The 11,819-nt window shown below is 40.1% G+C and overlaps 1 long non-coding RNA gene across 1 annotated transcript in view; it reads left to right on the top strand.

The window, feature by feature from the left end:
* Positions 1-11,504, top strand: part of LOC119877036 — a 51,280-nt gene extending 39,776 nt beyond the window's left edge. Inside the window, exons 2-3 of the long non-coding RNA XR_005370567.1 lie at positions 4,479-4,627; positions 11,446-11,504. This is a non-coding gene — a long non-coding RNA (uncharacterized LOC119877036). The remainder of the gene's footprint in view (positions 1-4,478; positions 4,628-11,445) is intronic.
* The last annotated feature ends 315 nt before the right edge of the window (positions 11,505-11,819 follow it).

The following is an 11,819-nucleotide window of genomic DNA, read 5'->3' on the forward strand; positions in this document are numbered from 1 at the left end:
CTAAGGCCAGCTCCTTACCATATTAAGTGGTATTTTCTCTACAAGAGTTGATAGTATTAACTTCCTCTTTCAGAAGCAGAAAACATTCCCCTTACACCTCTCAGAAAGCACTTGGATTGGGTCTTTAGTATAATATGTAGGTTTGATGTCCTCTGCCTGTGGAGGGAACATTACTAACCTGCCATTAAGAGAACATATCCTTCAAATGACAATTTCTTCCAAAACAAAAGTCATGGGAGAAAAAAAGGAGGAACTGTCACAGATAAAAGGGGACCTGAGAATCATATCAGCAAGTGCAATCTATTGGCTTGGTTTAGATCCTGATTTGAGCAAAACAACTGTAGAAAGATATTTTGAGACATCTGAAAAATTTGACCATGAACTGCATGGTAGATGAAATTAAGAAATGATTGTTAGTTTTGTTAAATATATTCATTGTATTGGGTTATGTTAAAAAACATTCTTTTCTGTTAGGGATACAAACTGAAGTATTTATAGTTGAAATGATAATATATTTGGGATTTGCTTTAAAATATTGCAGAAAAAAAGATGAAATAAGATTGAATAAATGCTCATTATTTAAACTGTATACATGGGTCTCATTAGGGTACTTGCTTTAATTTTGTATATCTTTGAAAATTTCCAAAAATACAAAGTTTTTCTTTAAGAGAAAGAGCACATCCTTTATCTTCTCCACTATTAATTTGTTATTGTTATTATTCTAGAAGTGAGAAGAAATGTTATCCAGTCCAGGTCTTGCCTGTATTATTTTTAATAATGGTAAATAATTCAATAATTAATCACTAAATTAAATATAATGTCTGGTTACTTTTATTTTTTAATGCTAATAAAATACAGTAATATTTCAGGTGCTTTCTACATATCTGATTTAATTAATAATTATAGAGTAGATTATATTATTGTCTTTTTGCAGTTGAGGAAACTGAGTTTCAAAGAGGTTATATAATTAGTGCAAGACTAAGAGAACTAGCTGGTGATGGAGCCTGAGGTCTGGACACAGAATTAGTTTCAAAGCCCATGTCCTTTGCACTATTGTCCTACTACTCATTCCATTTGTCTTTTGGGGCCTTGCTGCCTAGAGGCATCCAAGTCAACTGGCTAATTATGAGGAGACCCCTTAAAACATAAACCAGTATGTCACCATACTGAAAACTTCCCAAAGACTTCCCATCTCACATAGAGTAGAACCCTAAATGTTTGTAGGATCCAAAGGGTCTTTCATGGTCGTTTCCCTCCTTGCCACCCATTCCACTTCATCCCTTTCAACTCTCCCATTTGCTTACTCTGCTGCAGCCCTGCTGGCATCTTCAGTGCTTCTCCCTAAGTGTGCAGAGCATCTGGCTTAGGCCCTTCACTTGGTGTTCACTCTGACTGAAATGCTCTTTCCCCTGATATGACATGGTTCACTTTCTTCTCCCTTCCCTCATTTCCTTCATTCTTTGCTCAAATGTCTTCTTATCAGAGAGCACTTCCTTGACCATCTAAATAGATGAGCACCTCCACTGAAGTTTTTTCTTTTACTCTTATCCTTCTTTTCCTCAAAATTCTTATCACCATCTGATGGTATGTGCTTATTTTATTTGTTTCCCATCAGTAGAATGTAAACTCAGGGAAGAAAGGGATTTTGTCTGTTTATCCACTGCATTTTCTCTAGCACCTAGAACAGTGCCTGACACATAGTAGTTTTTCAATAATATTTGCTGAATCACTAAATGACTCTCAACTTCATCAACCCAGCGATCTGAGTCACTGGTCACATACAGCATGCCCAGGCTGGCTGGCCAACTGAGTTGGAATCACTGACAAAACCAGCATACCCTCTAATATCCTGTGTTATGATGTGGACATTACAGAAAGATTAGCATTGCAGATCCATCATTTCCTAGCTCTAATTATGAGCAAGTTTCTTAACTCTTTTTAGTTTTAGTTTTCTTATATGTAAAATGAGATAACAATTATCAGACAATTACATGTTTATTAGATACTTACGTAGAATACTAAGCAATTTGTCCAGTTCAAATCTTCCTTTTATGATATCAGAAGTTCCTCCTTATGTCTGAAACCTTTCTTTGCTTTCATAATTCCAGACATCTGATCAGGCAGCCAAGAGCTCTGAAAGTCCTTTGGCTGGAAACTGAGGATTTATTAAAGCCAATATGCTCTCCCTCTTGTTTGAGCATGTAGATGACATGGAATAACCCTTCTGATTTATTGAATTAGTTTTCCAGTGTTATTTAGGCTGCCACATGATCACTTCCCAATTTGATAAAAATCACTCCATAATGAGGATTAGATGGTACAGAAATGACAGTGGTCTCTGGTAGATCTATCACATTCTTTTTTTTTTTTTTAACCAAAAATCTCCAGCATGCCAACTTTGCACAAAGACTTACTGTTGTTATAATTTTCCAGGACTTAATAAATTAGCCATTGTTATGAGATAACCTCAAAACATTGCGAGAGCCTGGCTGGTGAAATAAATTTTTTTTAAATGGAGCAAAAGTATGGACACATTGGTAAAAAAATTTTTTAATACCATGTAGCATTTTTTTAAAAGTTTGAGTGGAAAGTGATATAACCACAGGAATGTACATTAACAAAAGAAATAAGCTAATTAAATAACACACAAATGTTGTATTGTCTGGGTACTAATGCTTGAAGGTCATGTCTTAGTTTATAATAGTGAAGGGAATCTATTAAGGGAGGATTATTTGACAGGAATCTTTCTGTTCCACAAGTTATGTGTAGGTTAAGATAATCAACAATTCTTTTTTTTTTTCCATATGAGGAGAAGTATAAAGAAATCTCTGCATTCTACATTTCTTGCTTATTATATAATGGTAATTAGCACAGGGTCTTGGGAAGAAAAGAAAAGAAGAAAGAAAAGAGGAGAGGACTGTGCTTATGGGGCACTAAGCTGGGGGTTAGTGTTCTAGTTAGTTAGCTATAGTGAGGGAGACTGAGCCTTGGGCAGGTTGCTGGGGTTTAATACCTAACAGAGCAGGAAACAAATGAGCACTGAGCCATGTGGCACTTTCCCCCCGCCATCTCTACACAAACAGCAATAGTCCAAAAGCACAAAGGTAGGTCTGGCACCTGGAGCTGGGTTTCCTGGTGACTTTATTTGTGTCTTGGCATTGGGTCTCTGTTTACAGTCTAAGCAACAGATACGAAGTAATGAAGCAAAGGAGGGAAGCACAACATAATGACAATAACATAAAGGTACTGTTTACTCTGAGCTTTTTGGAGGATCCAGGAGGGATGAAGGAGTTAGCTTTACTGGATCTGCTTTTGGTTCATCTGTGGCCCAGGCTTGCTTCATTCAACAGTCCACAGTTACCCAGTGTTGCTCCATAATTACTGGAGGGCAGTGAGGGCTGTGAAAAGCATGTGATGTAATCATGCTTTCAGGGAAACCTGTTGGGACTAGTGATAATAGCTAGGTGCCAAGATCTCCTTGATATTGGGCATAAAGAAGGTGCTCAATAAATATTTGAAGCAACTTGACTCTGACTCAGGCTCTAGTCATGGACTCCATTTCTTCACCAATATAACCCATGGTGTTATAGGTCTACTTTGGAGAAGCTAAGAGATACTCAGGGCTGGTTTTCTCACGTGTTCCTGTTTCATCTGGGGGTAGTAATATGGATGGAAGTCACGGAGGAAAGGCCAAGAACACATTTCAAGACATTGGCTAAAAAAGGGTCAGTGGGCCCATGTCCTGTCTCAGAGACCTAAACGACAGAGTCAGGTGGCAGCTTTGAGTGTAACTGTGATGTGTTCTTTTAAGCTAACTTCCCTACTATGATATTTTAGGGCCTTACACAAGTTAAATTCAAAAAGTTTGTTTGGAAAAGCTGTGAGGTATGATCTATGCAAGTAATATTGGATCATTAGCCGAGAAAATGCAATGAACCACTCTTTGACAAAGGTAGTACAGAGCCACTCTAAGAAGTGTAACTAACTCACGAGGCAACAAAGGACATCAGAGGCTTTTTTTTTTTAAAAAAGATTTTATTTATTTATTTATGAGAGTACACAGAGAGGGGCAGAGACATAGGCAGAGGGAGAAGCAGGCTCCATGCAGGGAGCCGGATGTGGAACTCGATTCCGGGACTCCGGGATCACACCCTGGGCTGAAGGCAGATGCTCAACCACTGAGCCACCCAGGGGTCCCGACATCAGAGTTTATGAGACTTTTGCCACTAGTGGGATGCATGGGCGAAGGGAGCAGCATGAACCATCAGCCTTGTAGTCTACTCTGGTCCCTATCAGACAAGAGTAATTTAGGTTAGGTATCACAAACTGTACAATCCATGAAATAATGAAATAGTCTGATAGCAGAGACCAGAGTTAAAGCTGCTTCTGAAGATGCCTAATTTAATGTAAGAACAAGGCAGCTCTGAATTGCTCTGTCATCAGGTGGGCAGCATAGTTACTCTTTGTCGTATTTTCAGAGCAAAGACTGAAGGAAGAGGCAGAGGCCACAAAAGGATTCTGTGGCCAGAGGATGCAGCTAGAACCCAGGAGTGGTGCAATCTGAGAGAGTTCACATGTCACTGCCAATTTCCCAGTGAGCACTATGGCCAAATGAAGTACTGTTGAGGTAAGGGGAACAAATTTTTACTATGGTAGTGACTGAGGAGAGTTAGTAATTTCCAATTTTGCCAACTTCAGTCTTTTGTTAACAGTATAAATCAAGGTTAAAGCAGAATATTTGTTTCCACCTTGTCTTTTGTGATTTGAATACTGATGTCATTACTTCCTAATTTCCAGTTTTATGATTTTCTCCATTTCCTGCTAGCACCAGTCAGCTAAAGAATATTTGGCTAGCAGACAACAGGAAAATACCATGCATAGCAATTGAAGATGTACTTGTTAGAGAAAAACATCATGACCCTATAAAATTAAGATTCCTGGCATATATCAAATAATGACTTCTCATTTTAAACCACAGCTCATTTCAAGTAATCCTTGTGTTCTAGAGACAACACCTGTTCATCTTTCTGTAGATGTGTTGGAAGTCCAGGCATGAGAATGCAGGAGAAATTTTCCAAGCCAAATTACTATGTAATACCAATGGTAATATTTCACTATGTAAGACGTTTGTTGATGCATTTTCCTTTAGGCTTCTTGGGAAATGGTGCAGATTGAGCCAAAGCGGGACAAAGTGGTTGCTTTTTAGGATCATTGTTTGTTCGCACCCTAACCCTACCTCACCATACTAAGAGTCACTAAGAAGCCCAATGGGACTTCAAGTAGAAAGAGGATTTGTACAAGGTAGATATCCCTCAGAGGTCAAGCCTGAGAGGAGGAGGACTAGGGAAGGAATGGAGCATATGCTAGTAGTGATTTGGAGACTACCACCATGTTCTGAACTCCGTGAACTTTCACATGCTCTGAGAGAATGGAAAGGGATGGGTTGGGGGAAGGAAAGCAGCAGGGATGAGGGGGAACAGGTCTGAAGAGCAGCATCCTGGAATTGTGAATAAGATAGGCTCTGGTTTCACGCTGCCATCTGAAGCTTGTTGGTGCAGGAGCTTCCTACATGGACACAAAAGAAAAGGTGATAATTCTAAATAAGTGAGTGCTGAGATGGAAGGTGGAGGCCAAGGGTCAGGACCCAGATTTTTTTAAAAAGATTTTATTTATTTATTCATGAGAGACACACAGAGAGAGGCAGAGACATATAGGCAGAGGGAGAAGCAGGCTCCATGCAGGGAACCTGATGCGGGACTCGATCGGGGGACTCCAGGATCACGCCCTGAGCCAAAGGCAGGCGCTGAACCACTCAGGTGTCCCAGGACCCAGATTTTGATTAGAAAGTTATCATGAGTCAACTAAGTTTCAGCCAGGCAAGGAAGAAGCAGACAAGAAAGTTTAATAGTAACAAGCATCAGGAACTTGATCTAAGGGAACCGAAGTTTCTCTCAGGGGTCGGGATCTGGGCAAGAGGTCTGGCTGATAGAACAAGGATAACCTGCTCTTTGCCACCAGTCTCTTCTCTATCAAATCCATCTTACACTTCATTTATTTATTTATTTATCTTAAAATTTTTATTTGAAATTTAAATTCAATTAACATATAATGTATTATTAGTTTCAGAAGTAGAGGTCAGTGATTCATGAGTCTTATATAACACCAGGTGCTCATTACACCATTTACCTGCCTTAATGTCCATCACCCAGTCCCATCCCACCACCCTCTTCCCCTCCAGCAACCCTGTTGTTTCCTATGAATAAGAGTCTCTTGTGGTTTGTCTCCCTCTATGATTTCATCTGATTTTATTTTTTCTTCTCTTCCCCTATGATCCACTGTTTCTTACACTACATTTAGATCCAACACTTGGAATTTATCACTCTTCTGCTCAAAAAACTTTGAATGAGTTCCTGTTGTTTAAAGGACCAAGTTCCAACTCCCTAGGCAGATATTGAAGAACATCACCAATCTGGCCTTAAACAACCTAATAATTACTCACCTTCCTAATCCCCACCATTCCTGGTGGAGTGGTGTGTTTTTGTTTATAGTCCAAACATAATTTGATTTCCTGCTGTCTGAGAACCTAGGATGAGACAACAGGGTCTTATGCTCTCAGCTATCCTGGTGTCCTGTTATGGAACACCTTGGATTGGCGGACCGTATTGCCAGTTATCATAGGCCTCTCTCTGTTCGTGTCCTATTTGATGTCTCAGCAACATCCAACAGTCTCCTTGAAACATTGTTCTCTTTTACCTCTCTCATGTTCTCTTAATTATTCTCCAACTGCACTTGCTGCTCCCAAATCCTTCCTGGTTTTTCTTCTTCTAGGTTACTGGTAAATGCTGAAGCACCTTGGGAATTTGTCCAAGCCTGGCTCTTTTTACTTCCTACATTCTTCGCCTGGCTGATCTCATCTGTGGCAGACTAAATTATGGACTCCAATTTTGCTTCCCTCTCCCAATTCCTCAACCAAGATGTCATCATACAAGTCTTGGACATGTAACTTGCTTTGGGTAATGATATACTGGTGAAAGTCAAGGCCAGTATCATGAGCCCAGGACTTTTTAAAATATTGAGATACAATTGACATGTAACACTGTATAGGTATATGAATGTATTGATTTGATACATTTATATATTGCAATAGCATTACTACTGTGGATTTAGCTAACAGCTCTATCACACTTCATTATCTTTTTTTTGTGTGTGTTAAGAACATTTAATATCTGGTCTCTTTGCAACTTCGAAATGTATAATACAGTATTGTGGACAATAATCACTATGCTGTGCATTAAATCTCCAGAACTTATTCATTTTCTAGTTTCAAGTTTCTACCCTTTAACAACATCTCTCTGACTCCTCTCTACCATGGTCCCTGGTAACCACCATTCTATTCTGTTTTTATGAGTTTGAGTTTGGTTCTTTTAGGTTCTACAAATAACTGAGATCATACAGAATTTGTGTTTCTCCTTCTGACGTACTAAGCATAATGCCCTCAATTTCCATCCATATTGTTACAAATGGCAAGATGTTCTTTTTTTCTCATGTCTGAATAATGTTCCTGTGTGTATATATATAACATCTTTTTTATCCATTGATGGATACTTAGGTTGTTTCCCTATCTTGGCTATTGTGAATAATGCTACAGTGAACATGAGAGCACAGATATCTCTTTGATACCTGTTTTCATTTCCTAGAACTTTCTCAAGACCTTGCTTGTTTCCTCTCCCTCACCTGAGCCTCTACCATTGCCTCTCTGGCCTGCTGGTCCCAGAAGGATGAGGCATTCAGAGTATAGCCATTCACCTAACCCTCAGATAGAAACAGAGATGCCTAGATTGAACCCCAGCCCATCTGCAGATGTGAGCAAAAATAAACTATTATTGGGGCATCTGGGTGGCCCAGTTGGTTAAGCATCTGACTCTTGATCTCAGTGTGGGTCTTAATCTAAGGGTTGTGATTTCAAGCTCCATGCCTAGCATGGAGCCTACTTTAAAAATATATATTATTGCTTTATGCCACTGACTGGTGATAATGGTTATATAGCAGTAGCAGATCAACATATCACCTATTTGTCTAATATAAATGTCCAAATATAAATATTTAGCCTTTTTTCTCTCTTTTGTGCTCTGGACTTGTGTATCCAGCTGACTACTTGGCATCTCTATTTGATGTTTAATAGATATCTCAAACCAAAAAAGAAATCTAAGATGTGACTCTACTTTCATCTCTTAAATTTACCTTTTTTTTCATCTCAATATATACCATCATCCTTCCAGTTGTTTAAGCCAAAAAACTAGGAGTCATTTTTGATTGCTTGTTCTTTCACTTTCCACATTTATTCTATTAGCAATCCCTGCATGGTTTCCTACAGAGTTCTGCATGTAAATTCATCCACTTTTCTCATCAATATACCATCTCTTATCTAAAAAAGTTCAGTAAACTTTTATCTTCCTGCCTTCATTTTTTTCCCTTTCTTCCACTTATTCCTCACATATTGTCCAGAGTGATCTTTTAAAAGAGTAAATCAGATCCTTCCACTTCCCTCTAATAGCTGCCCATCAAGACTCAGAATAAAATCCAAACTCCTAAGGGTTCTCATATTTTGGCCCCTGCCTGCCTCTTCAGACCTCACTTTATACCACTCTCTGGCCTCACTGCTCTTCTTTTTTGCCCTTCACACTGCCAACGTATTCTGACCTAGGGGACATGGTACTGGCTACTTCCTATAACAAGAATGCTGCCTCCTCATGTATCGTTCTATCAGCTTAAGTATTACCTCCTCAGAGAGGTCTTCCCTGACCATTTTCTTTTAGGTAGAAACTCACCCTTACCGTCCTGTCTACTGGGTGGAATGCATACTGTGTTGTGCTGCCCTAGCCTTCTGCAGTGGAGGCTCTGCTGCCCTCGCTGCTGAGTGCTGTTGGCAGACAGTCTTCAGTTGTCAGCCCTTTTGGGGGATTGCTTCAGCTGCAGAGAGCAAGGCCACACCCCCTCCCATAGTGACCCACACCCAATGGGGTATAATGGTCAGGAAACTACAAAGGGTTGGTGCACTTCAACATTCCCGAAGGGGTGGGTTCAGGCTGCTTTGCCACCAACTTCTCTCTCTGTCCGCCTCTAGTTCCTTCTCCTCTCTCTTGCACTGATGCTGATTTTAAGGACCCTCCTTAGCAAATAGTTTGCATTCTAAACTCCACCTCGGTGTCTGCTTCTCAACACCAGGGAAGCCTTATTTTCTTCATTTTCTTATTTTCTTCATTTTAAAATGATTTGTAATTGTTTTACTGGATCACTAGCAGGTTGATGGTTTCTCCTACTAGAATGTAAGCACACAGAGACCTAGACTTCTTTGGTATTATATCCTTAGTGTCCTGAAGCCTGGAATACCATCATCATCATCATGCAAACATCTAGTATTTACTATATGTCGGGTGCTATTATAAATACTTTACCTATGTTAATTTACTTCATCCTCATAACGGTGTGAGTTAGGTGCTGTTATTTCTTGCATTTTACAGTTGGCTAGCCCTGGGCCACACAGATAGTACCAGAACCAATACTTGAATCCAGGCAGTCAGTATCTAGATTCTATGTACTTAACCAATCCATTATTCTGTTTTTGCAGCAGCTGTTCAATAAATCTGAATGATCGAATAAATAAAGAAAAGGAGGTGGGGCTGGCTGGGTGGCTCAGTTGGTTGAGCGTCTCTTTTTTTTTTTTTAATATATATTTATTTATTTATTCATGAGAGAAACACAGAGAGGCAGAGACACAGGCAGAGGGAGACTTAGTTCAGGTCTTGATCTCAGGGTGTGAAGTCAAGCCCCATGTTGAGCTCCACGCTGGGTGTGGAGTGTACTTAAAAAAAAAGAAAAGAAAGAAAGAAAGGAAAAGGAGTAATTGTATATGCTTTTCAAATTTGGGGATATCACCTATTTGTGATATTTGACAAATATTTTCTGAGCACTTCCTATATGCCAGGTATTATGGTATGCACAGGGGATACAATGTGCATACCATAAAAATAAAACAGATGTGATTCTTGACCTCAAAAAGCTTGTATAATCTAATAAAAGAGAACAGATTAAAAAATGTGAAAATGAGCAAATATATTATTGTGAACCATTACTTTCCTTCCTTTTTTAAAAAAAGATTTTCTTTATTTATTTAGAGAAAGAGGGTGAGTGTGCATGGGTGTGTGAGTGGGGAAGGGGCAGAGGGAGACACAGAATCTTCAGCAGACTCTCCTGCTGAGCGAGGACATCATGACCTGAGCCAAAATCAAGAGTCAGATGCACTCAATCGACTGAGCCAGCCAGGTGCCCCACTTTCCCTCTTTCTAAGGTGGCAGTCTAGAGGCATAGCCACTATCATGGCTACCCACGATGTTTGGTTTTCTTTTCAATAAGATGTATCCTTTCAGGTAATCAGAGTATCACCAGTGCCTGTTCTATAAGGTATACTTTTAGGTAATGGAGCCATAAGGACAACATTTCCTACACAGTGACTTTTTAAAAAAGATTATAGAGCTGTCATCATTTCTTTGTCTTAGCTGGGAGATGAGAATAGAGGTGCTGAAGCTCCTATCGGTGGTGGAGCTTAGCATTAGGAAGAGTTACCCAGTTGTTGTCTCAGGACTCAATCCCTGAGTCTTTTCATCAACTAACCCAGAGAACCAGAGAGAAGTCAGAGATGCAGGGGGAGCCAGAGCAGTTGGCCACCTCTGTGGACTGAAAAGGAACATATTAAGGAAGGAGTGCTATAGTATGATGACCTAGAGCACAGAGTCTGGGGCTTAGACCTGGGCTTGTACTCTCACTTGCTCACTTACCATGTGGATTACAGCAGCCTACTTGTCTACTTGGGGTCCCTTTCCCTCCTAGGTTAAAATGGGAATAATAATGGCACCTGCCTCAGAGGTTAGCATCAAGTTGTTGTGAAGATAATGCATATGAAGCAGATCTCAGTGACTGTGGTATTTGGATTTCAGGGGAGTCTGGGCATCTGAGTCATCATAGTTGTTATAAAACCACAGTGTAGAGTTTGTCTCCTCTGCCTAGTGAAATTCAAAAGCTGAGCGGATGCTGATAGATCCATTTAAAGCCATCATCTCTGTAATGCTTTCCACAATCTCTCATTCAAGGCTTTTCAGCACTGCTTATTTTTAGTTCATTCATAGCACTTCTCCCGGGGTGACACACTATTGCTTGTCAGTATTATTTTCCCACCTGACTTCTGTTTGCTAGTGTTTGAATTGTATTAGTCTTCTCCCTCTTCCACCCCTCAATTATTGGAATGAGGGTATGTGCATTCTGTATTGAAGGAAATAAATACTGAATCTGTGGCACAGTAATGTAATGCTTTCTCTTGCAGGGTATAATAATTCTGCCGTGTTATCTAGGTCTGTATTTTTTTTTAAGATTTTATTTATCTATTCATAGAGACACACACAGAGAGAGAGAGAGAGAGAGAGAGAGAGGCAGAGACACAGGCAGAGGGAGAAGCAGGCTCCATGCAGGGAGCCCAACGTGGGACTCAATTCCGGGTCTCCAGGATCACACCCCAGGCCGCAGGCGGCACTAAACCGCTGCACCACGGGGGCTGCGCAAGGTCAGTATTTTTTTTTTTAAGATTTTATTTATTCATTTGATAGAGACAGAGAGAGAGAGCACAAGCAGGGGTACTCAGAGGGAGAGATGGAGAAGCAGACTCTCCACTGAGCAGGGAGCCTGCTGCGGGGCTTGATTCTAGGACCCTGAGATCATGACCTGAGCCAAAGGCAGATGCTTAACCAACTGAGCCACCCAGGCACCCC

This window comes from Canis lupus, chromosome 15 (assembly GCF_011100685.1).
Source record: "Canis lupus familiaris isolate Mischka breed German Shepherd chromosome 15, alternate assembly UU_Cfam_GSD_1.0, whole genome shotgun sequence".
NCBI classification, from domain to species: domain Eukaryota; kingdom Metazoa; phylum Chordata; class Mammalia; order Carnivora; family Canidae; genus Canis; species Canis lupus.